The sequence below is a fragment of the Rhodnius prolixus genome, unplaced genomic scaffold (genome assembly GCF_049639745.1).
Source record: "Rhodnius prolixus isolate KJV_2025 unplaced genomic scaffold, Rpr scaffold_10, whole genome shotgun sequence".
Classification (NCBI taxonomy): Eukaryota; Metazoa; Arthropoda; class Insecta; order Hemiptera; family Reduviidae; genus Rhodnius; species Rhodnius prolixus.
Genome location: NW_027411615.1, coordinates 21,479,913 through 21,506,431, shown reverse-complemented (window position 1 = coordinate 21,506,431; position 26,519 = coordinate 21,479,913). Strand labels below are relative to the sequence as shown.

General features: G+C 34.8%; 1 protein-coding gene across 1 annotated transcript in view; it reads left to right on the top strand.

The window, feature by feature from the left end:
• Positions 1 to 661: 661 nt before the first annotated feature.
• Positions 662 to 26,519, top strand: part of LOC141456692 (protein expanded-like) — a 91,443-nt gene continuing 65,585 nt past the window's right edge. Inside the window, exon 1 of the mRNA XM_074132890.1 lies at positions 662 to 1,192. The gene's annotated coding sequence lies outside the window, so the exon portion shown is untranslated. The remainder of the gene's footprint in view (positions 1,193 to 26,519) is intronic.

Here is a 26,519-nt window from a genome sequence, read left to right as displayed (position 1 = left end):
AATTGACCGATCTAATAAAAGTAAACAAATAGTGGTTTAAAAAATAAAAAAAAATTGTAATCAACAATACGAGCCCTCCCATACACATACAAAACATGACTCGAACCATTGCGCTTCTGTGTCACTGTGCGCAAATCAAAGGTATGGATACGGTGTATACTGTATTAGTGTTTACCTAGTGCTGTGTAATGTAATGAGTGAGCTTGGTGAAGTAGGGGTGGACGCACCTCGAGCGTAACCAAAAAGTGAGTCAGTCTAAAGAGAATTCATTTTGGAATGTGCTGTAGAAAGAGAAGGAGAGAAGCCAAGAGAGAATTCATTTTGGAATGTGGCAAGAGCTGGAGGGAATCTGGCCAATAGAGAGAGTAGAAGAGAATGGGTAAACTAGTGTTGAGATATACTCAACTAGAAAAAAAAAGGTTAAACTATATTACAACAAAAAAAAAAACAGAACTTTTTCCTCTCTTGTACCACGTGAAAAGAGTGAAACATTAAACAGTACAGTAATAAAATTAAAAAGAGAATTTTTTATAAAAGAGATATAATACATACAGGAGAAATGAAGAGCCAGGAAGAACGAGAGAATTAAAAAGAAGAGAACAATTTTTTTAATTTTATTTTAAAGAGAAACTGTTTAAAAAGATTGAAAGAATGCTGTCAGTAGTTCAGATGTCCCGCTGGACTGCGCTGCTAGTCTAAAAGCCTTTACGCATGCGCAATATTACCGGCATTCCTCAACACACTCGGTGTCCTTAACGCGGTGGAAACTGCACCTCACGGTGTCCTTACCAGGAGTCCAGATTCGCGCTAACACCCGGCTTATTTTTGTCTTATAATATTCTAAATTAACATCTAAATTTATCCTCTGGAATAAAAGCTATTAATTTCCTTTTATTTTAAATATATATATAAAAACAAAAATATAAATTTTTCTTAGTAAAATTCAAAAAACTTTATTACTTAGTTTTCCAGTGATTGAATACAAATTTTTTAAATTAATCTTTATTAACTGAGAGTTAAAGACAATTAACTAAGTGCAAGTGAAGTGTGTTCGTCCGTCTATATCATTCAATATTTTATATAAGTGTTCCTTTCCAAGTGGATTACTTTTCTTCTTACTGGATAACATAGGATATTTTGGATATAAATTGTATCTCCGTTTGTGCCTTGATGGCCCATGTTTAAGATAAAGGTGTGTATCACTTAAAGTTTTGCATTAATCTTGTTCCAAAAAGTAGTAACTTGAAATTTCTTTTCTTTTCAGCAAAAATTTTAAAGATATAGTTTTCTATGTAAAAAATTCTGTTTCAAATAAAATAGTTTAATCAATATTTGGAAAAAAAAATGATACATTACAAAATGATCTAGATTACAGTCTTGTCTGTCCGATAAGGCGTTTTAATTATTTTGTTAAAGTCTATTTAATATCGTAACTCTCTAAATTAGTATTATTGTACGTTTTGTTTGTATATATATTCTATTGTAAAAAACAGTTTTCATTGGATCCCACTTTTCATAAAGAAAGTTTTTACGTTTTTTAATGTACGGAAGCTATTCCATGTGAAACTACTTGTGGCAGGAGAATCTAGTATAATCAGTTGTAGTGACCTCAATGTCTTCGCACTCCTTTTACACGAGAACTCTTAAAAGGAATTTGTAAACTTTCACGCGAAAAAATAATAATAAAAAATTTAAATATAGAATTGTTCTTTTTGAGAAACTGGAGCCAGCTTTATTAATTTTTATTTAAATATTCTTCAAAAAAAAAAAGAAAATTATTAAATATAACGTAAATATATTTTTGACACTTCGGTTGAGGCTTATAGTTCTGGATAAAATCAACGAAATAAGATTTTTTTGTTTTTAGGAAATGCTGAAAAATTAATTTCATCCTAGTAGTTTTCTTTAAACTACTTATTTTTTTCCCTAAAAGGCCTTGAAGTTAAGGTTCAAATAACTTTTTTTTTCTTTTTTTTTTTAGTAATAAAATGTCAAGGATTTTATTGGGATTAGTAAAGAGATCGCTACAGAAATAACTTTTGTATAAATTCCGTTATTTACCTTTCAGTAAAGAATTTCTGGAATGTCAGTTTTTGTTTTTTTTGTTTATTCATCTTTTATGAAATTAGATTTTATATGTTTTTATTTGTGCTACATTTAATTTATTCTATTATTATTTTTGGCTAAGATTCTCTTTTTTGTGTGTGTTTTATGTGAGTTGGTTTGAATTTTTCTTTTTGTCGATTGGCCAGAGTGGGATGCTTTATTATTGTATTGGTGGCGGGAGAGTCCATTAATTCTGAATAGTTTACATTCCTTTTAACTTTCTCTAAGGCTTTGCTAGAAATTTTTATTAGCTTTTATTTATTAATTCTTTTTAATGAATTTTATGTTGTTAAAAACTATTTCTAATAAACGTTTCTTTTTTTAAAATTAGTTTATTAATAAACATTTTGTTTATATATATATATACATACATAAATTTTATGTTCTCTTTCAACTTTTGTTTCACTCTGATTCTATCTTCATCGTTAGAGGATTTTAAGGTATGCAAGAAGGCTCGCCTTGTGACCTTTCTGATCGCCTTCTCAATATGAGGGTTATGTAGGCAGGAGTGCCAGTGATCTGTGGCGGTTCTCTACTGCCGGCCGTTTTCCCCTCCAATCTTCAACGACTTCTGCTTCATTCCTTCACCTCAAGTTCTTCAAGTCTCTTGCTTATTCCGTGTTAGAGATTCCCTTGTGGATGCTTCGTGCCTTCAACACTATTCTAATTACTTTAGTTCGCCTCCTTCTTCTCTTTTTAATTTTTCATTTGTTTTGAAAATTACTCAACTTTTTCTTAGTCTTACTATTATTTTTTTTAAAATGATTTAAGGCGCTTCAACATCTAAGGTTATTGGTGCCCGGAGCTTTTTTCAGTGCACTGCCGGCCCCCGGACAGTTTTCTCTCGTTACAGACAACACTGTCCGCCATCGGTGAGCTGTAAGAAGCTCCTAGGAAGAGAAAATCTAAGGGTCAGCTGCTGGATTCGAACTCGGGACCTCCGCGTGGGAGTCCAGCACGCTAACCGCATAGCTAATCCCTTCTCTCTTAGCCTTATTATTTTTTTAATTAGATGTACCAAAATGGCGATTATTCAATATACAGTATAACCTCGATTAACCGGGATCATGTTGAGTCATCATAAGTACACCTGGATCGGCGCCGAAACAAAAGTTAATTTTCGGTGGCGACAGGAAAATTTTTTGTCTTCCGATGTAACATAATTGTAGGCGTAGCAGCAACTCTTTTATATCTGATTTTCTTGAAGGGTCATTATGTATGTATGTAAAAACCCAAAATATGGTGCAATTAGTACAGAATTTCTTGGGATTTTGCTGTTTAATTTACATATTTTCACATAGGCATCTTACTGATGAGTCTTCCTATGCATTCGTATAATACATACATACTTAGATACATACGTATGTACATTCATAGGTACAAATGTACTATGTATTGCTTTGTATTCGGATTAACCGGGATTTCAGTTTTCCCGGGTCAGCTCGGTTAATCGAGGTTGTACTGTATTACCGCTTTGCCAAAAACGATATTAAGAAGTTTTTTTCTGAAAATGGTTTCAAGTGGTCGATTTATTTCAACTGGTATAACAAGTTAGATGGATATCTTTGGAATGATTGTTAGAAAGTTGCGAGACACGAAGTAAAAGAGTTTCTAACACCCTTTGGATATGTTATGGTATTTATCGCTAGATCGGGTGGCCAAAGTCGGGTTTAAGACGTGGTGGATTGCCGGGTTCGGTGTGGGAGTTAATGCAACAGGATTGGGATCGGCTCCTAAGTTATTGCGGGAATGTAGAAAGTGAAAAGGAATTGTTGAATAACGAAGGGGATATTTAGGTCTTTGTGGAGAGTTAATTTAAAGATTTCCTCATGGAACCATTGGTCCAGATTAATCTTAAAAGTGTTTTAAAAGAGTTAGTTTGTTTTCTATATTCATGGTTAATCTCTGGTCCCAACAGTCGTCTTAGTTGTCCACAACTGTGTACACTTATCTGTTCTTTTCAGTGGATAAGTCGTCAGGCTAAACATATTCCGATGTAGCCTACTTGAGAGGAGGTTGTCACTTCCCTGATGATAGATTTCCCAAAGCTTATCCAAGAATATTAAATCTTTTCGAAAATGGGAAATAAAAATTGATGAGCAAAAATCAGTGCACATTACGGAAATCCGCGGATCCTCCAGTTCAACTGAACGGTGTAAAACTATTTCTCCAGCTGACGTAGTACGATACTTAAGACTGTCAATTGACAACAGACTCACCTGGAACCTACATACTTGACTGAATCGACAAGACGTGAACAGATGTTTCTAACTGTTTTTAAGACTACTTGGCCACAAATGAAATCTTAAATCTCTCAAGCTTAAGGTCATCTAAAAGTCACTGTTAATACCGATATGGACATACGGAGCAGAAGATGGAGCTCTCAAGCAAACATTCAAATACCAGATGCATACAAACATTGCAATCAAAAATCCTTAATGCACTTTTATATAAATATATATCAAACCTTTTCATTCACCCTGACCTTCACATTCCTTATGTCACCGATCTAATTAAGTCCCGACTTCGCAAATATCACAGCCTTCTAGATCTCCACCCTAATCCTCTAGCAGCTCTCCTCTCCTTACCTTCCTCTGACTGGTAGGCGGTCGAAGGCACCTACACCCAGATGCAAAGACGCGAGATTTTTAGAGAGGACCAGTGTTCTTAGTTCGTAAGCCCCACCACCTCGTCAAGGTTTGACACAAAGTGGGGGGGGGGTCAAGGCCGAAAATAGGAATAAGAACACCGGAGAGGGTCCATTCCTAAAGCAGATATGCAGATGAAGAAAATACTGTGGAAGATGAATAGAAGAGTAATTAAAGGATACAGGACGGCGGTTGTTGCTTCTTCTTCTCTGTCGATGTACGAGGTGTTCTGTCTTGTAGCCAGGAAAGAAATGAGGTAAAAACACAGCAAAGGTTATAGAAGCGAGGCTACAGAAGTTTGGCGGGAAAGATAAAGCGCCAAGAGAAAGCTGTGTACTACTGAACAATGACATTACAAGTGAACTGAGCCAGTATGATCAAATTAGTTTGTTACGAAATTTGTTGCAGTTGTAAATATTACTAATCAAGTAAAAACAAAAATCCACACAACTCGTTGCAAATGCACCACTTTTTTGGTTAGCGAACACCAAACATTAGGAAGAAAAGAAAATATTCTTATAATTATCCAACGCAGAACATCACATATAAACTGAAAATTTTGTAGTTAAAAATGAAACCATCAATTCAAAATAAAACTTCCATAACAGCACAGAATTCCACACAATAACACTTCCTTCTATTTATAAGGTAAATGTTTCAAAACTCGATACACTGAAAATCAAGAATCGAAAATTTTTGTTTTTGTTTTGTACCTCAAAAGAAAATCATGTCGTATCAACGGAATGTAACAGTCCAAAAATGAGTAATTATAGTTTCCGAATTAATCGAAATAAACTCATCAGATTGTTAAAGCATCCGGAAATAAATTTTAGATGATTTTCACTATCTCAGAAGCGGAATATCTTAAAAATGTATGCTGTTCTTCTGAATGCGCGTTGAGTAAGTGACTGTTTTTACCTGAAGAGCTGCTGAGTAACGCATTTTAGAAATGCTAAGTTATTATGGTGCTGAAGGAGCCACGGTAGCCGAGTGGGTTAAGAGGCGAGACCTGCAAAGCTAATATATGCATTGTGGCACTGGGTTCGATTCCCGGTCTTAGGCCTTGGATTTTATTTAATGGTTAAATGAGAAATAGTAAAGTACGTTTGCTAGTCGCCTCCGTCCACGACACCTAGTAAATGGTAGTTGGACGTTAAGCCCCGCCTGAAAAAATAGGCGATTACTTTACTTTATGGTGCTGATTGTATCTATACAATGTATATTCTTTGAGTAGATTTTTATTATAGTAAAGTTATTATTTTTCTTAATTAAATAATAATAACAAATACAAAAATCTAAATTTAATCTTGATCATACTTTTTTTAGAAGATACTTGAACATGTTAAGGTACAGAATTAACCAGATGGTTCCAATCAAAAATCTGTAGGACTAAAAAAAAATGGCGATACCAATTTTACTGATTTAATGAAATATTTCTCGATTTGGTTCAGAAACGGTTCGATACCTTAGATTTTTCTCCTAATCCTGAAGAATTTTCACAAACTTGTGAAGAACTGACGAATGTCTATGTCTCAGTGAATACATTTTTTACTTAGGGAGCGGTAGATATAGGAATGATTTTTGGACTGTTCTTCAGATTTGCTGTACCATGTTTAGGGCTGCTGAACATGATTGCCTGAAGACTGGAACGGTAGAAAGAGTACATTTTAATTAGCAGTTTTTGATTCTGAAATTTTTTGAAATTCGCTGTAAGGGCGAGTCAATTAAGTGAAAGGTTTTGAAGTTATTTCTGCTCCCATATTACAAAATTATTCAATATTATGGATAAATATTTTGCCTCGGTAACCACAATTAAATTTATAGTTCTAATAAATAACATATCTTGTTTTTAAAAGGTTACATCGTTGGTTACTTACAGTTCCTTTTAACTGCTTTCAATTTACGAACATTTAATGTTCAATGGAATTTACACAGACCACAAAAATGCCGATCTGACATCATCAGAACATTTAATTCTTTTTTGGGATTCAACCAACCATATTTAGATATAGTAAAAGCCCTGCTATTATAGCTAGACTTCGTAAAATGTTCTTGTTACTTCTACACATTCCTTGTTTTGGATTACGTGACCCTCGTATGTGAATATTTATCATAATTTTTGTTTTTTTTACACTTCTAAGATAAATTATTCTCTACTTTTTTCTTTGAATCGAATGATCTTTTCATCTTTTTTGGAATTTCTTTTCTACTTAAACTTATTAGAAGGTTTCTGGGGAAAGAGATGAGATGCTGCGCCTTCTTAACAATTACTGATTCTAATTACTTTGCATTGTTAATAATTAGATACTCATGCTGGAACACTATGACGTTTATTGAGCACTACGAAGAAGGGGTATTTTATAAATGAATTATATCTAGTTCCTATGGTAACTTGGTTCCGTAGAATCGGGAAACATTGATATAAGCGAGAATTTTAGTTCTAGAATAGCAGCAGGAAATGGAACAAAAGGTCCTCTGCTATAAGAATTTGTATCGTGCGGCGAAACTTGTATCATTTAATTGACCGACCCGTAGTTAGGTGGGTTGTCCTGTACTCTGGTGAAATTTTGACGATGTCTAGAGGGTGTGAGATAAAGTTTAAAATTGAAAAGAAAAAAAGAATTCTGTATCTATATCTGTATTTACCTGCGGAGGATAGCCTATATTTACGAAAGGAGTAAAAGAATTGCAGGAGTCTTTAAGGGGGAACCTGATTCTTTTATAAATAAAAGAAGATTGAAGTAGGCTAGGAGTGTGAATGTCTCTTTAACCGATTGTCCAGAAGATTGAAGGAATCAGATTTAGGAATTGACCACGTTTCAATTGGCTGCACTGATGATCTCCATCGAGCAGATGATAAGGCGATGGTGGACTAAGGTGACCAAAACTGGCCACTGCAGGCTCAGAAAATTGCCTTTGTAGGTTCTGTTCAGGAAGAAGAGGAAACGGCACTGCACGTGTTGTGTCAGTGTGAGGGAATCGTATGGCTAAGGACGTTACTTCTCGGGGAGGAAAAACCAAGGCCTGAGAGCTTTACCCAGGAGCCACTCTCCAGAATTAAGAGTCTGATTAAGCGGACGGGTCTGTAGCCGGGGAGCCACAATAGATCCATAGGGGTCGCGGTGGCGCAGGCCTTGAGGCCACCCTAATTTAATCTAAGGTAGCCAAAAGATGGTAGACTCTCACAGATAAGGTTTAGGCCCTAAAAACAGGTCCTTAAAACGAGATAAAGAAGATGGGATACCCGATTTTGGGGTAACCAGAAGTCGGGTTTCACATTGTTGGATTAGGAGTTTTAGTTATGTATTTGTTACCTGCTTAGATTGGCTTGCAACATTAGTTAGGGAGTGGCCAATTGAAATCTAATCTCCCGTGATCTAAAATACCTAATTGTGGCTCCCTTAAAAGTCTGTGCACAAGATGGCGTCATTAAAGTGCATAACAGAAAACATTTTTTTAAAATTCCAATTAAACACAAATCACTTTCTAAATCCTCGCCAACCTTTCAAATTAATGGTTCCCCTATTAAATTAAAATCCAAAAACTCTACTTCAAATTTACCATTAAAAATGAACAAGAAGTATTTTATTCTTCGTCTGAGTTTTGATAAACAATGCAGAACAAAGGTTAAAAAAAAAGAGAAGAAGCATATAATAATCACTTTCACCAGTGACTTAAACTAGTTACAGTGCCATTATAATGAAGCTGTGCCACAATTTCTCTGACAAACATCTGTTTGCAGCCAGATTCGTTTAGTCTTTTATTATTATTATTATTATTTAAAAATAAATTACGTTCTCGCGGTTAACTGACGTCACGCATTGTTGAACAATCGCAGGAAATTATTATACATACATTTAATACGACTGAAGATAATTCAACATTCCTGGCGAATCAAACAACAAACTGCTTTTAAGTAATTTTTTTTGATACAATCTTATAAAATATAATTTTTTTCTTCGAATATTCAAATATTTCTACATTATTTAATTTGTTGTTCTTATTTCCTATAGTTGTTATAATTTTTTTTTCTAAATTATTATTTTGAAGTGGGATTTTCCTTATTATTTTTAAAAGTTTTTTTTGTAAATGTGAGAATCGTACCAGTTAATCTAAGATCACTTGAATGAGTTCATAGCACTTGTGAACGAAAGTGCCCAAAGAATTTTTTGATAAATTTTTTTTTGTAATAGTATAGATATAGATTAGATTAGACTAGGGCGGCCTCAAGGCCTACGCCACTGCGACCCCTTTGGATCTATTGTGGCTCCCCTCACTTTAAAGCTCACCCTCCAGACCTGTCCTTTTAATCAGACTCTTAATGCTGGAGAGCGACTCTTGGGTAAAGCTCACAGGCCTTGACTTTTCCTCCCCGAGAAGTAACATCCTTAGCCACACGAGCCCCTCACACTGACACAACACGTGCAGTGCCGTTTCCTCCTCTTCCTGACAGAACCTACATAGGCTATCATCTGCCAGGCCCATGCGATGCATGTGTTTCCTGAGCCTACAGTGGCCAGTTAATAGGCCTACAATCATCCTAATAGCCCCACGGCCTTGACGGATTAATTCTGCAGTCAGCCTCGGCGAATAGCCTTTAATAAACTCCTTCGCCTGTCTCTGCCCAGTGGTGGCAAGCCACCACTCCTGAGACCTACTCTGCACCCATAAGTAAATGGTCGCAGCCTTAACACACTTCAGAACCCCAAAACAGGGCTCCGGGCCAACGAAGCGTCCCGCAGAGCCTTCCCGGGCCAATAAATCTGCCGCTTCGTTTCCTTTATGTCCTGAATGACCAGGTACCCAGACCAGAAAGACCTTATTTTGATCACTAATTTCCTTCAGGGCACCCAGACAGTCCCAAACCAGCCTTGAGTTGACCTGGTAGGAACTAATTGCCCGAAGAGCAGCCTGACTATCCGAGAAAATTACGACCTTGGAATTAATAAATCCTCGCCCTTTAATCTCGGCAGCACAGAACCTAATTGCAGCTAGCTCAGCCAAGTATAGATATAAATATATGTGTGATTATTATATTCAAGATTCCAATTCCGAACATTTGAACCATATTTAATTATGCCCAACATAACACAATTTGTAAAATATTACGCTAGATTGAAATGTAAATTTATCTCTCTTTAGAAACCATCCTAAAACGAATTTTTCTAATATGAAATTGATAAATAAGAACATACGAAAATTGCGGACAATCTTCGGGAGCCCTTTTTCAAAAGAATCGTACAAAAGGGAACTAACTACCAATTGAGTTAAAAATGTGTGTGCTTTTGGTACGTCAAGTTCAAAATTTTTACCTTAAATTTAATGCTCTTCAACAGTACACCATAGTTAGGATTTACATTACAAATATCTGATAATTTAGGTGGTTGTCTGTTTTGTTAAAAATGATTATTCTGTGTTAATTATTTGTTTGGTATATCTGAGACCAGGCAGGGAAAATGATTATATCGCTGAGCTGATAAAAAAATGATATTTAATTCATTTAGTATCCTGTGCTGGTTCATTTAGATTATTTTCTTGTAATATTATTATTATTATTATTATTATTATTATTATTACTAAGTATTGGTTTTATTTTATCTAAGTTATTATACTGATAAAGATGTTACTTTCTGTTTCTTTTTTATGTAATTTCATTTTTTGTTTTGTTTTATGTTCTTCAATTTTGTAAATACTTATGTAAATACTTTACCCAACTCCCTACAATAAGCCTCAGGCTTTAATGTAGTATAAAATAAAATAAATAAAATATCTGATAATTTACAGGAAATCCGTTCCTAGAGATATCCTTAATCAAATTCTTAGGGAAAATATTACAAATGAAAGTTAATACATTAAATAAGTTTATTTAATCAATGTAATTTTAGAGAGTGGATTTGAGAAATTGTAGTAAAAGTATGTTAAAAAAATCTTCTAAGTCAAACTACATATTACCCGATTTACGATATTACTTCGGACTTACGGAATCTCAAAAACTGATATTTTTGGAGAAAAATCAAATTCTAAAATTGGCTCTTTACAATGCTTCTCTTATTAGAGTGATTATCATAAAATTACTATTTTATTTATTTTGAAAAGTTTATTTACAATTTAAGAATTTATACAAATATATGTAAAAGGAGGTATATACAATTTAAGTTCACTGAATTATAAAAAATATAAGCACAAAAAATTAAAACATATGCTGTTATAATTGTTATATTGTTGTAAGGTTTTTTAAAATGTTTTTTGCCTTATATTAAGTCTGGAGTACTTATCAAAGTGAGAATCATTGTTGTGGAGAGTACAAATGGCGCTTCAGCCTGAAACCTCCTTTTACGAGGGTCGTTTGAAAAGTCCATGCAAAGTCAGAGAGATAGCACCACTGGCGCGTATCGAGGTTATGTTTAGTTAGTAGCATCTCTTGGAAGAACACACACCAAGTTTCAGCCAGATCGGTCTATTTCTTTGTGTTTGGCATTCGTTTGAATCGAGGAAGTCGAGTGATTTTCAAAAAATGGACGAAAAAGAATTTCGTGTGTTGATTAAACACCACTTTATGAAAGGCGAAACGCCTCAGGAGACTAAAGAGAAGCTTGATAAACATTATGGTGACTCTGCACCTTCGATTAGAACAGTTTATAAGTGGTTTCAAAATTTTCGGAGTGGCCATATGGGCACCAGTGACGCTGAACGTTCTGGACGCCCTGTTGAGGTTACTACTCCAGAAATCATTGACAAAATCCATGATATGGTGATGGACGACAGAAGAGTGAAGGTGCGTGAGATTGCTAGTGCTGTGGCATCTCAAATGAACGGGTACATAATATTTTGCATCAAAGCTATCCGCAAGATGGGTGCCGCGATTGCTCACGCCTGACCAAAAACGAAATCATGTGAAGTGTTGCAAGGACGGTTTGCAGCTGTTCCAGAAGAATCCGCAGGACTTTAAGCGTCGTTTCGTCACTGTGGATGAAACATGGATACAATGGGTTACCAAGGGGGAATCTGCGCCAAAAAAGGCGAAGACCGTTCCTTCGGCCGGAAAGATTATGGCGACTGTCTTTTGGGATTCGCAAGGAATAATCCTCATCGACTATCTGGAAAAGAGTAAAACTATTACAGGTGCATATTATTCATCGCTATTGGACCGTTTGAAAACCGAGCTGCAAGAAAAACGCCCACGATTGGCCCACAAAAAAGTCCTTTTCCATCACGACAACGCACTAGCTCACACCTCAGCAGTTGTGGTCGCAAAATTAATGAAAATAGGGTTCCAACTCGTTTCACATCCCCCCTATTCTCCACACTTGGCTCCCTCGGACTACTATTTGTTCCCCAATATGAAGAAATGGCTGGCGGGAAAAAGATTTTATTCAAACGAGGAGGTGATTGCAGAAACGAATGGCTATTTTTCAGACTTGGACAAATCCTATTATTCGGAAGGGATCAACAAACTAGAGCAGCGTTGGACGAAGTGTATAAGCCTAAAAGGAGACTATGTTGAAAAATAAAAAAAGGTTTACCCCAAAAAATTAAGTAGTTTTTATTTTTGCACGGACTTTTCAAACGACCCTCATATATATACTTATTTGTATAAATTCTTAAATTGTAAATAAACTTTTCAAAATAAAATTACTAATAAATAGTTTTATTTATATAAGTAGTTATTTGAAATTTACAATGGCACTATAATGCCACAAGTAAGTATCGGAAGTTTTAAAGTACAAATGACGTGAGAGAACTACTCAGCGGTATTACCCTAAATTAGGGAGTGATATTAGAACGTTTAGTTGAACCCCACAGCTCGATACCTTAAGAAAAACACATCGGTTTCGTTCAGTATTGTAATAAGTAAGCGTTTGTTTTGTCTAGGTCTGTTTTTTTATAAATTGTTTTATGTTTCTACAGCGAGTGTAACACAGGTACAAATGCTACTAAAAAAAATAAATAGTGAGATTCAGTAATGTTTTATTAATAATACTCACTATATTTCTAACTATTGCAATAAATATGTATTGAAACTATAGACGAACGAATAACGTTTTAGGCCATCCACACCTGTTTAGGGCAAACATATCATCATGAATAATGGAACTTGAGAGATCGACTTTTAAAGTCTGGATCAGTTTGATCTTTCAACATTTCTAGTTTGATTGATTTTGGTGGCATGTTTGGGTAATTATATACAGGGTGAACCAGTAAGTATTGTCCATAGGCCTACTGCGTGTAGTACATCTAAAGTGGAGTTCAATGACGTATTGGCCAACTTCATATGTTCCACTGTTCTTGAGTGACGCCACTTTAAAGTTTTTTTTTTCTAAAATCATTACTTTTTTCTAATAAAAATGTTATTACTCAGAAAGTTTTAATCCGAATTCGATTCTGATGACACGGTTAGAAAGACAGATAAATTTCCTAAAAATTGACACCATTTTGAAGCATAAATTATTCTCCAAACTGCCTTAATCTTCCTCCGGAAACTGGGAAAATAAAAGTAATCGAAATTTTTAAGAAAACTCTTTAGGCTCTTATGTGATCATTTTCAGACATAGGTGCTGGCATTTTTTACAAAAGTTTCCTTGTCTAATGGGCTTTCAAACGGTATATCATTTTCCAGGATTCCTTTTATCTTCGTATGAGAAATTGCGTTTGTTTTGCAAGAAAACGTGTTCACGAGCATACAGCAATGATATTGTATTGTGTTGTTTAATTCATTAAACTCTTGTGGGTGGAGCTGTAATCAATTTTTAAAGTAGATTGTCTTAAAATAAGGTAGTCTAAGGTTACTTATTGCACCTTAAAAAAAAAATATAAAAAAAATCTAAACTGAAATATTTGACTGAAATGTTAGAAAATATTTTAAACAAGTGCTATTTTTATAATCGAAGGCTAATTTGCTTAGTTTCAAAATCTAACATTTCAGTTTAGATTTTTTTTTTGCCTATTGACAATACTTACTGGTTCACCCTGTATATATATATATATTTTTTTTTGTAACCGCAGGAGTCGTAATAGGATGATTATGCATTAGCCAGAGGTACTTCTAGGAAGTTATCTTCGTCGCCTTCTTCTTGGATAAGTAAATTTGTCTAAAACTGCTAGAAAATGCTAAGTAATGTCTCCTTGAATGAGTTCTCTTATATAACCGAATGTTTATTTAATTGGCCAAACTTTTACATATGTTCGTCCTCCTTCCACACGAACACTTTCCAATTTTTTGAAAACCTAATCGGCAATAATTTACTAAGTTCATAAATAACCTTTAGATTCTTTAATTTAGTTACCAACGATCCAGAAATTTTTATATTTTGCTTTACTAAGCTTAAGAAAAAAAAATCTTCCATCAGAAGATTTCATCTCATTACACAAAACTTATTTTTACGGAGACAGTGGACAGCAAACACGTTATCTATGTTGGGAGTGGTATCCCCAACGGGGCTAAAACCTTTCAGCCAGAACTCGTTCTATCCTGTAGCATTTTAATACTATAGTAACAAGTATACTTGGCATTTCAAGGACTTTACTAATAGTCTCTTTTACATGTCGTTCTTTCCTAAAGATAATAGCGTTTCAAGTGGTCTAATTAATGTTCGGTTCATTTTTGTTTTTAATTAAAACAAAATCGATTAGTAGTAGATGAAAAAAAATGCTGTATTTCTCGGGAAAATCCAAAGTTATTTAGACATTATAATTTGTTTCATAAAGGTAACCTGTAGTTTGTCTAAAAGACTTCTGTAGCAAGTTAGAGGGATTGTTCAACGATCTACGGTCTAGCTATGTGTGTGGAAAAGACTAAGTTCACGGTACAAGAAGAAGAAGTTTGAATCTAAGTAGCCATTATTTTGAAAGTGTTTCTGAGAAATAAATCAGTTAGGAACTCTCCGAAACGAACTAACAAAGAACATGAAGACTTACAACCAGAAATGGTGGCATATCCAGAGCAGAGCCTGCCCCAAAAAATAGCGAGTCATCGCCCATATATAAACTGTGATTTGATTGACCTGTTGTATTTTACGGTGCCGAAATTTGGACTCTGCAATTGACAGACTTATCTCTGAAGTAAGGTACTGAGAACTTTCAAGTATTCAGTTGATCGTTTCTGAACATAGCTAGTAATCTTTTTACTTACTGTTCATAATTTTTGGTGACTGAATCGTAGTTTCAATAGGATGAAAAATTAATGCCAGTTTCAGTCATTATAAACTTTATTATGCCGAGCTTTCGACCTAGGGACTAGGACATCTTCAGGGCTGTGGAACATATTTACAGTGTGTAAATAATTATATTGCAATGAATATGTATAATGAAACGAAAATTTACAAAAATATTTACCTAATTTACAATATACTGTTTTACATCATTAGGGGGTTGGTGTGTCTTCTGTCTTGTCTGTTCATGGACTGAATGTGATCGGTCTATGTGTGATTGTGTGGAAGTCAGTGTAGCCAATTGTCAAGTATTTTGCAGTAAGTTTGCATATATGTTGTTTAAATTGTTCGTGTATGTTTTGAAATTTAAACTGTTTTCTGTCTTAGATATGTATATCATTTGTAAACATGTTCCACACAGCCCTGAAGATGATCTAGTCCCTAGGTCGAAAGCTCGGCATAATAAAGTTTATAATGACTGAAACTGGCATTAATTTTTCATCCTATAGTAATTTTTATTTGACAAATGTGGCCGTACTTTTTAAAATAATAAATGGAAGAGCCTATATTAATAGATGAGTCAAAGATTTCTGCAAAAATGTAGTACATTCTTTATTATTGTTTTGTCCTATCAAAATGTATTCAATATTAAATAGGTTTTCTTTGTAACTTTACCAAATGAAACAATTTTTGCTGAAGAACTGCTATGAAGTTTGTAACAATTAAATACGGCTTCGGAGAAAATATTAGGCGCCACGGTAGCCGAGCGGGTTAAGAGGGGAGACCTGCAAAGCTAATATGCATTGTGGTACTGGGTTCAATTCCCGGTCTTAGGCCTTGGATTTTATTTAATGGTTAAATGAGAAATAGTAAAGTACGTTTGCTAGTCGCCACCGTCCACGACACCTAATTGGTAGTTGGACGTTAAGCCCGCGCCTGAAAAAAAAATAGGCTTCGGAGAAAATATGCTGAAATAAGAGTGACTGCATCAAATGCAGTTTCTCTTAAAAGAAAATTTATTGTCTAGAAACATTGTATGAAGTCTTACATTAAAAATGAAATATTTTGAAGAATTAAGGAAGGTTTTGTGATGAAACTGAATGCTGTAAAAGCGCGGATGGCAGTGGTAGACGACTCTTCCGCCTCAGAAATGATTGGAAAAGAGAGTTGAAGTATAAGTAATCTGAAAGTCTGCAGGAATCTTCTTACAGTGGGGAGGAGTTCGTTTGTAAGCAGAAGAAAGTACTTGCGGTTTAAGAATGGTACATAATTATCTCACTCTAGAGAAATGGAAATCCTAAAGATTATTCAAATTATAGAGACATAACTCTTTCTTGAATGTCCAAAATAAAGTTGACTTTTATTATTCGTAGCGCGTAATTGAGAAAATCGTTTTTCAAGCCATTTAGACATTGTAGAACTGGATCTGAAGTCGTTGCTGTTCGACAATTTTGTAGAAACGTTGACAGAATATGATGGATCGATATTACTTTACTTTGTCGTAGTTGAAAGTCTTAAATAAAAACTTGGATGAGAACAGGACATTGATCTCTAGAGTAAAAAAAAAGGAGCTTGGTACATTCTTCATTAATTATGTAATTTAATCCTACCTTTCTGACGCTACTTCGATACATCGATTAATTCTAAGCCATGATGCTATCCTGGCTAGGTCCTACCCTAAATTCCATTAGAAGACTACACGGAAAAAAGGGGTTAAACCCAATTTTGGCGAAATTGAGGTTTTTTTTTTGTGCATCATTATGTATTTCATCACCCAAACTTTCAGATGGGTTAACTTAGTTGAATGTAATGGTTTTAGTCTTATGAGTTATAGCCAGCTGAATATATGGGTATACACTGAGAAAACGGTTGATGTCCGCCCAATACACGGACAGAAAGATTGAAGTCCTGCAGGTGTGGATTTCTAAGCTGTATTAATTTTTTTTTTGTCTGGTTTTATGAAAGAAATAAAGTCGAACCTGTCAATAACGGGCACTGCAACAGATATTTGGCCTAATGTTAATTTCTTGTTAAAATAGCAAAAATTGTTGTAAACAAGTGTGAATGTTTACTTTCATTATTTAAATGAAAATTTGCAAAATATATATATATATTTAAAACCTTGTTTTTTATTGCTTAAATTTTATATTTAAATATTTGGGTGAATGCATACCAGCCGGGATTTCACCAACGCAAAATATTCGTCCGTCTTCCCCCACTTTTTTTTTCACATCGTTTGTATGAAACTGTCCTCACCCCACTACAGTTGCATTCCTAACATACCAACGCTCCCGGTGTGTTTTTGTGTATGCGTACAGATTTCGTCATAGCTCAAGGTTGAGCCTGTAGGTTATTATACACTTTGCCTATGTATTGGAGAGAGAGAGAGAGAGAAGTACGTTCATTTGTTTGCATATTCCATTTGTACGACTGATATATTGTTTCTCTGTAATAATAATTATTATGTATAATGTTTTGAAGTGTGTGTGTGTGTATATATATTTTAAGAGAAACGATTGGTATGTACGTACACTTGACTATGTGGCCTCCACAAGTACGAGGATAACGTTGGAATGTGATAAGAAAACCTGATAAGAAATGACATTATGAAATTTAAAGAAATGTCTACATTGGGCCATCTGTAAATTCATTTGTGGTTGTTTATAATTATTATGATTTTTAATTAGAGTTTAATTTGTTATGTATTGTTTAAGGAGTTAGATCGATTTGCGTGCTTTCATTGTGTGTGGGGAATGTTAGAATGAGGTGATTGTAAAGAAGCAAAATTTAATTAATACGTCTTCTGGCTGCTAGGGGTACTGAAAGAAAGATTCCCTGGATCTACTAAGCTAGCTGGGACTTAACATTGAGTTGCTAGGAATTCTCAAATCTGAATCCCAAAAAAGTGTACTGGCTACACCCGTAAACCATTTATGAATTTTGTCAACAAAATTCCTAAATAAACCAATTCGTAATTAAGCAAAAAAAGAAAAAAGTTCGAACGCTTTTGGGTTCCCAATTAGCTTAATAAAGTAAGATTCGATTCAATTCCGAATTTGATGACTCTAATCACTTCAATAGATCCTCCCACATGCGGCTGAAACCTCCAAATGTAGTAATAATTTGGGGGGGGAACTTTTTCTTAAAAATGTGTAGCTCTTCTTGCACAATATTAAATAAATAAATTATTTTTATTTTCCTAATAAATATTAACGACGAGACGGGCATTGTGAACTTCAGTCGAGCCTTCTATAAACATCTCTCATTAGCGACCATCCCCATTTACGGACAGTTTTTTGGATTTCCCCGTTTTACCCCTATACACTTTCTTGATTTTGGGGAACGGATTAAATGTTTCACCTCCCACCAACGACCACTTTATTATTAAAAGTTCGTTTGACGCGGTGATCAAAATAATTATCCCCTCTCAAGTTTTTGTTTTTTTTTTCTGGTTTTTCCTAAAATTTTCTATATAAGCTCTTGCATCTTGTACCATTTTAATCATTTTTCAATATTACTTTAGACGAACAATATTATTTTTCCGCTTTGTCTCTCAAACGAAAGCGGTTAACTCTAGAAGAGAAAATAAATGTGTTGAAAGATTTTGCAAAAACCAAATCGAGACATCGTAAACTTGCCGAAAGGTTTGTTTCTAATATGTAGTAGATGATAGTATGATGATAATTTTACCATAAATTATTATTGTTATTAATAAATGTGATGATTATTATAAAAATTATTAATTAAGTCTATAATATGTAGTTTTTTGATAAATGTTTTTGGATAATTAAGAAAAACTTGATGCATATCATAAAGCTAAATAATTATGCAATTATGTACGTTATTAAATCTATTAATAATAAACAATTTTTAAATAAATGTTTGGGAAAAAAACCCATATTTTTTCATTATAAAACTAGCCTACCTTAAAAGTGTATTGTGACCAATTAATACGAGGGTCGTTTGAAAAGTCCGTGCAAAGTCAGAGAGATAGCAACACTGGCGCGTATCGAGGTTATGTTTAGTTAGTAGCATCTCTTGGAAGAACACACACCAAGTTTCAGCCAGATCGGTCTATTTCTTTGTTTTTGGCATTCGTTTGAAAAAGAGGAAGTCGAGTAATTTTCAAAAAATGGACGAAAAAGAATTTCGTGTATTGATTAAACATTACTTTATGAAAGGCAAAACGCCTCAGGAGACTAAAGAGAAGCTTGATAAACATTATGGTGACTCTGCACCTTCGATTAGAACAGTTTATAAGTGGTTTCAAAATTTTCGGAGTGGCCATATGGGCACAAGTGACGCTGAACGTTCTGGACGCCCTGTTGAGGTTACTACTCCAGAAATCATTGATAAAATCCATGATATGGTGATGGATGACAGAAGAGTGAAGGTGCGTGAGATTGCTAGTGCTGTGGGCATCTCGAATGAACGGGTACATAATATTTTGCATCAACATTTGGACATGACAAAGCTATCCGCAAGATGGGTGCCGCGATTGCTCACGCTTGACCAAAAACGAAATCGAGTGAAGTGTTGCAAGGACGGTTTGCAGCTGTTCCAGAAGAATCCGCAGGACTTTAAGCGTCGTTTCGTCACTGTGGATGAAACATGGATACATCAATACACTCCTGAGACCAAAGAACAATCTAAACAATGGGTTACCAAGGGGGAATCTGCGCCAAAAAAGGCGAAGACCGTTCCTTCGGCCGGAAAGATTATGGCGACTGTCTTTTGGGATTCGCAAGGAATAATCCTCATCGACTATCTGGAAAAGGGTAAAACTATTACAGGTGCATATTATTCATCGTTATTGGACCGTTTGAAAACGGAGCTGCAAGAAAAACGCCCACGATTGGCCCACAAAAAAGTCCTTTTCCATCACGACAACGCACCAGCTCACACCTCAGCAGTTGTGGTCGCAAAATTAATGGAAATAGGGTTCCAACTCGTTTCACATCCCCCCTATTCTCCAGACTTGGCTCCCTCGGACTACTATTTGTTCCCCAATATGAAGAAATGGCTGGCGGGAAAAAGATTTTATTCAAACGAGAAGGTGATTGCAGAAACGAATGGCTATTTTTCAGACTTGGACAAATCCTATTATTCGGAAGGGATCAACAAACTAGAGCAGCGTTGGGCGAAGTGTATAAGCCTAAAAGGAGACTATGTTGAAAAATAAAAAAGGTTTACCCCCCAAAATTAAGTAGTTTTTATTTTTGCACGGACTTTTCAAATGACCCTCGTAGTTCTCTTTACATAACAATTAATGATGTAACAGCAATAGTCCAAAAATTATTTTTCGCCTGACTACGTAATTTGGTGAACATTCCTGAGTATGTGGCCTCCCATAATTCATAGAAAAATACAAATCACATCTAATATTCTTTTATAATGTTGAATTTTTATTTTAATGCAACGAAAGATTCCTCGTTATTTTAATAAAACAGTTTCAAAGAATAGATTATTATTATTATTATTGCTTGCAAGTAATCTGTTTAGTCTTCACGTATAGTCAATTTATCAACCATCTTAACCGTAGTTAGTGCTTGAAATGAAATATAAGCACTCTTCAAAAAAACAGATGACAACAATTTTCTAAAGAGTTTTAATTTTGATAATGAATTAAAATTTAGATTACGTGCAGTATAGAACGTAAAAAAGAAAACTGAAAAAATCTGATAACTACTCAAGTGATGTATTTCCGGAAATATTTTTTGCTGAATCACATATATTTCCTATCAAACATGAACGTATGGTTTTAGGTAACCCTTTAATGTGTTCGCTTCCTTCTGGTTAATTCCAAAGAATTGTATTAACCAGTTAAGAATGGAATTTGGTTAAAAAAAAAAAACCTGCAGTGTGCGAAATTAAAATCAGACAATGACGTAGTATACACGTCCGGACAAAGGGCAAAACAACCAAAAGTTTACAACGTCGTAATAGTCACTGCAATCTCTAGGACTTGAGATTACAAAGCTATCTGTGCTCATTCAAAATTTTGCACCGCTTCACGTATGCATTGCAGAGGGACGCACAAGAGCTTTTACAAGGAAGAGCTTTGAATTCTGTGCAAAATGAAATCATGCTCCTACTGAAGTCTGAATCTATATCTAAAAGGTAAAAACGGGCATTGCACAAGGGTTGAGAGCTTCTATTTGTGTGAGGTAATTCCCAATCTCTAATGCGGAGACCAAACATGTAGCAAGCACTTATCATTTGGCTGGCTCCCACCGCAGTTCTATTGGTAAGATAAAGGAAACATCCCACCGAATAATATTCTAATTGTATTTTATTAAAATTTCGAATTTTTATAGTTAATGGCAATTTTATATTTTTCACAACGAGTATACACGTCGAACGCGCACCGTAACAGAGATTTGGTCAAACGCGCTTAACTTCTAGAAATATTTTTATTCTCTTTTGAGCATAATAAAACTGAAAAAGAGTCTTTTTTTTTGTGAAAAATGAGGCTTCACGTTTTTCAGCAATACTTTTCGAGTTCTTAATCTTAGAATTAACATGTTTAAATATTGCTTAATTAATATAAGTAATTACTTCCCACATAAGAAATTCCTGATTAAAAGAAAAAATGATCTAATTATAAATATCTAGTTAAATAAATAAATATTGTAAACACAATACTAATAATATTCAAGTGGTTACAATGTAATGAATTACATTCAGTGACCGTAACCACACTGTATCACATTACAGGAAAATAATTGCGGCTTTTCTACTCCATTTAACGCATTATTATGTTCTTTACAGCAGTTTTCGTATTAAACTACTAGTTTGAAATAAAACGCAAACATTGCACTAAAAAATACCTTTCGTATTCTACGACTAACATAGTATTTTTCTTAACAATTAAAAAAGAAAACTTAATAAAACATGAGCTTCTGCAATAAACATCTAGTTAAAAGAAATGTTCTATTTTTGTAAAATAATAAAAAAATTGTATACAAAATGTTATTAAGCGGGTCGTCTAATTCCCGTGGGTAACGGGACCAGCATTCCCTTTTCATACATAGTTGCGCATCTCGCCATTGTTCGGCTTGTGGCCTGCAGGGGCATACTTGGCCCCATTATTTTCATCTTTTTTGCCTTTTCCGTTTAATTGAATAAGTGATGCGAGATTTTCTATTTGAAGTATCTTAATTTAATACTTTTATTAACACCTTACATTTATTTTCAAAACTTCAGCGTATTTATAAATATTTCTTGTTACAAGGCTGATCATGACTTAGTTTGGGGGATAAATGTGGCATCTATAGTTCTCTTTTAAACTTATTTGACTTCTTGACAATCGTTTACGTAGTTTGGTACAGGCTGGAATTCCAAACTAGATTTTTTTTTGTATTTTAACAAAATCTGACTAGTGTTGTTGGTACAACTACAAATAATATAATCCACACTAGCTCGCAATCTAGCCTAATCCAGATGTAATTCATGGTACAGTAATCTCCTTTTCCACCATACGAGGTCTGTAAATTAAGTGATGAGACTGATTTTTTTAAATTTGTTTATTCAAAAAGAATTACAATTCTATATTGTCACCTTCAAAATTACTTCCTTCTTAAGCCACACAGCGCTGGAAACGTTTCTTCCACTCCTCATAGCAGTGCTCGAACTCCGATACTGAAATAGCCTTCAGCTGGTCGGTTACAGCCATTTGAATGTTTTCGACTGTCTGCCTTGACTTTTTGGATTCAATTGAAAATGACCCCCATTTTCTGGAACCTCTCCAAGGCCCAAAAAAGCAAGGATGGCAAAGTCGAAGATCAAATGCATGCTGATTTGTTTTTTCAATATCCACAGAATCGTCCACAAAGAGTTTCTACCTTAAATTCAAACGGGCAATCAACACTTTGACCGAGAGGTTCTTGAAAAACTTCGAAAAAGGGTCCATTCGTGTGAGACCAAACATCAAGTACAAGTGGGTGTTGCATCACGATAATGCTCCTTGTCACACAGCAATTTCAATAAACCAGAGTTTTTGGCCAGCAAAAACATTCCTGTAGCTCCTCAGCCTCCTTATTCGCTTGACTTGAGTCCTTGACTTTTTTCTCTACCCGAAGTTGAAAAATCACCTCAAGGGAACTCATTTTGGGACAGTCGAAAACATTCAAACGGCTGTAACCGACCAGCTGAAGGCTATTCCAGTATCGGAGTTCGAGCACTGCTATGAGGAGTGGAAGAAACGTCTTCAGCGCTGTGTGGCTTCAGAAGGAAGTTATTTTGAAGGTGGCAATATAGAATTGTAATTCTTTTTGAATAAAAAAAATTGAAAAAATCAGTCTCATTATTTAATTTACAGACCTCGTATTATCCCTTATTTGCTTCAGGTAGACCTCCAAACTAATGAACCATCATTACTGTCGCGAGCTGAGATGGTATTAGATCAAATGGTCACTTTCTAAAGCCAAGCGATTATCCGAAGATTGAGGCTATCTCAAATATAATCAAAATGATGCTTTCATAAATTGTTTTTTTCATATATTTTAGGTTAGGTTGCTGTCTATCTCGGATTATCTTCCACTGATTACTTTTGCCAGAAGTGCCTGGAAATTTAAGATACAAAATTTATAAATGGAGAGCCTAAAATTTAAATATCTTTTTTTTCAAGAAGTTTAATGATTTATTTTGTTCTTTTGTAAAAGCTTTTGAATTTGGTTTACTGCTCTTCTTTGACTCTCCATTGTACTTCAATCCTCATCTTTTTCTGATTCTTGTTCTTTTTTATTTTTATTTTAATTTATTTATTTATTTCTCTATACGAAGGCTAACTCCTGCAGACGGTTATAAGCCATACAAATTCCTAGTAATAAATATTTTGTGCCAATTATTATTTTTTTATTATAAAAATAAAGAATTATTATAATATTTTAGCTTTAAATAGCTTAAGAGCGTGCGATCAAATATTAAAATTAATGAGTTAGTTTAAAACAAAATTATTTAAGTTTCGCGTTCGCCATTACAGCTGTTTTTTCGTAATTAGACCTAATTTGTGATTTTTATTAATCTTCATGAAAATGTCATTACTGAAACTTTTAAGTAATTTTTATAAATTTAAAGTATTTAAGTGACCTGGGAAAACATATTTATGCTGATGTATTATTGGGGACAAAATGCGATAGCTCCATGAAGGGGAGATGCCATTTAATTCTCTACTCCACCAATCATACACTATACCATTTTAAAACAAACTTGTACATAATTTCTTCAGTGAAGTTATAAAAATTCATGAGCAAGATCCCATACCTATGTATGCAAGAACTCTAATATATCCGCCATTAGTAGGCGGAAGTCAAACTTAGTAAGTGAATTTGATATTCAATGAAACAAAAGAACTTGGTACATGCTAACCAAATAATTGGGACCCAACAGTTTTTACAGTCGCAAAACGCTTTTGTATATCCAAATCGTGTTTTGATGTTACAGTACGAGGGTGGTTTGAAAAGTCCGTGCAAAAATAAAAACTACTTAATTTTTTGGGGTAAACCTTTTTTATTTTTCAACATAGTCTCCTTTTAGGCTTATACACTTCGTCCAACGCTGCTCTAGTTTGTTGATCCCTTCCGAATAATAGGATTTGTCCAAGTCTGAAAAATAGCCATTCGTTTCTGCAATCACCTCCTCGTTTGAATAAAATCTTTTTCCCGCCAGCCATTTCTTCATATTGGGGAACAAATAGTAGTCCGAGGGAGCCAAGTCTGGAGAATAGGGGGGATGTGAAACGAGTTGGAACCCTATTTCCATTAATTTTGCGACCACAACTGCTGAGGTGTGAGCTGGTGCGTTGTCGTGATGGAAAAGGGCTTTTTTGTGGGCCAATCGTGGGCGTTTTTCTTGCAGCTCGGTTTTCAAACGGTCCAATAACGATGAATAATATGCACCTGTAATAGTTTTACCCTTTTCCAGATAGTCGATGAGGATTATTCCTTGCGAATCCCAAAAGACAATCGCCATAATCTTTCCGGCCGAAGGAACGGTCTTCGCCTTTTTTGGCGCAGATTCCCCCTTGGTAACCCATTGTTTAGATTGTTCTTTGGTCTCAGGAGTGTAGTGATGTATCCATGTTTCATCCACAGTGACGAAACGACGCTTAAAGTCCTGCGGATTCTTCTGGAACAGCTGCAAACCGTCCTTGCAACACTTCACACGATTTCGTTTTTGGTCAAGCGTGAGCAATCGCGGCACCCATCTTGCGGATAGCTTTGTCATGTCCAAATGTTGATGCAAAATATTATGTACCCGTTCATTCGAGATGCCCACAGCACTAGCAATCTCACGCACCTTCACTCTTCTGTCATCCATCACCATATCATGGATTTTATCAATGATTTCTGGAGTAGTAACCTCAACAGGGCGTCCAGAACGTTCAGCGTAACTTGTGCCCATATGGCCATTCCGAAAATTTTGAAACCACTTATAAACTGTTCTAATCGAAGGTGCAGAGTCACCATAATGTTTATCAAGCTTCTCTTTAGTCTCCTGAGGCGTTTTGCCTTTCATAAAGTAGTGTTTAATCAACACACGAAATTCTTTTTCGTCCATTTTTTGAAAATCACTCGACTTCCTCGATTCAAACGAATGCCAAACACAAAGAAATAGACCGATCTGGCTGAAACTTGGTGTGTGTTCTTCCAAGAGATGCTACTAACTAAACATAACCTCGATACGCGCCAGTGGTGCTATCTCTCTGACTTTGCTCGGACTTTTCAAACGACTCTCGTATCTCTAAATTGAATATTCTATGAACGTTTGTGCCAAAACCTTTTGTATGTGAAATATTTAGTTAGCACTGATAACTCCATTTTCCAGGGGTTTCTTGATCATTCAATTTAATAAGCTCTATTTTTTCCTGTATTTTATTCTCTCGGGTGATTGTATAAGTGAAAAGATTATCGTTAATCTTTTTTATTTTTATCCATTTTGTAAATAAAAGTAAGTTAATTGATCAACTATTACAAAACCCTTACTAAACTCTCTTCATTACAGAATCACAATCGTGACCTGTCAGTCAATCTTTACACGAATCAGATATAAAAATTATAAATCTTTCTCAAAATAGATCGTTCGACTAAACTGGCATCTATTACACATCGATTCTACAAAGTTGTTTTTGTTTCCTGAAAAATCTGTTCACTGCATTTTGTTCACGTGCTTTTTAGCCTCAGAGTGTTCACACCTTTTTGTTGGTCAAATAGTTGGGAACACAGATTTTAAGTTATACTGAAATTAAAGGTTAAAAAAAAATGCTATTATTTATTATCTCTGCCTCTGGAGATGCATCTGAAGTTAAATAGAAATGAAAAGAAAACGCATATTGACGTGAAGATTGCATTTCCTTTAAATGACAATAAATAAAATGTGAGCTACTGTCAATGACGTAGTTCCCTATTTGGGTGAGAATTCCCAAAATATTTTTTCGAAAAGAATACCGTTGCTTTTATTATTCTATTATATATTTATTCTTTAGCGCACGAATGCAGCTTTTGTCTCCAAAATAATTTGGAATTGCGTACTCGAGGTCCGAATGTTCTCTAACTGGAACAAAGGCTGTGTTGCATCAGTTACACAATGGATTAGCCTTTGACTTCTTCAGAAGACT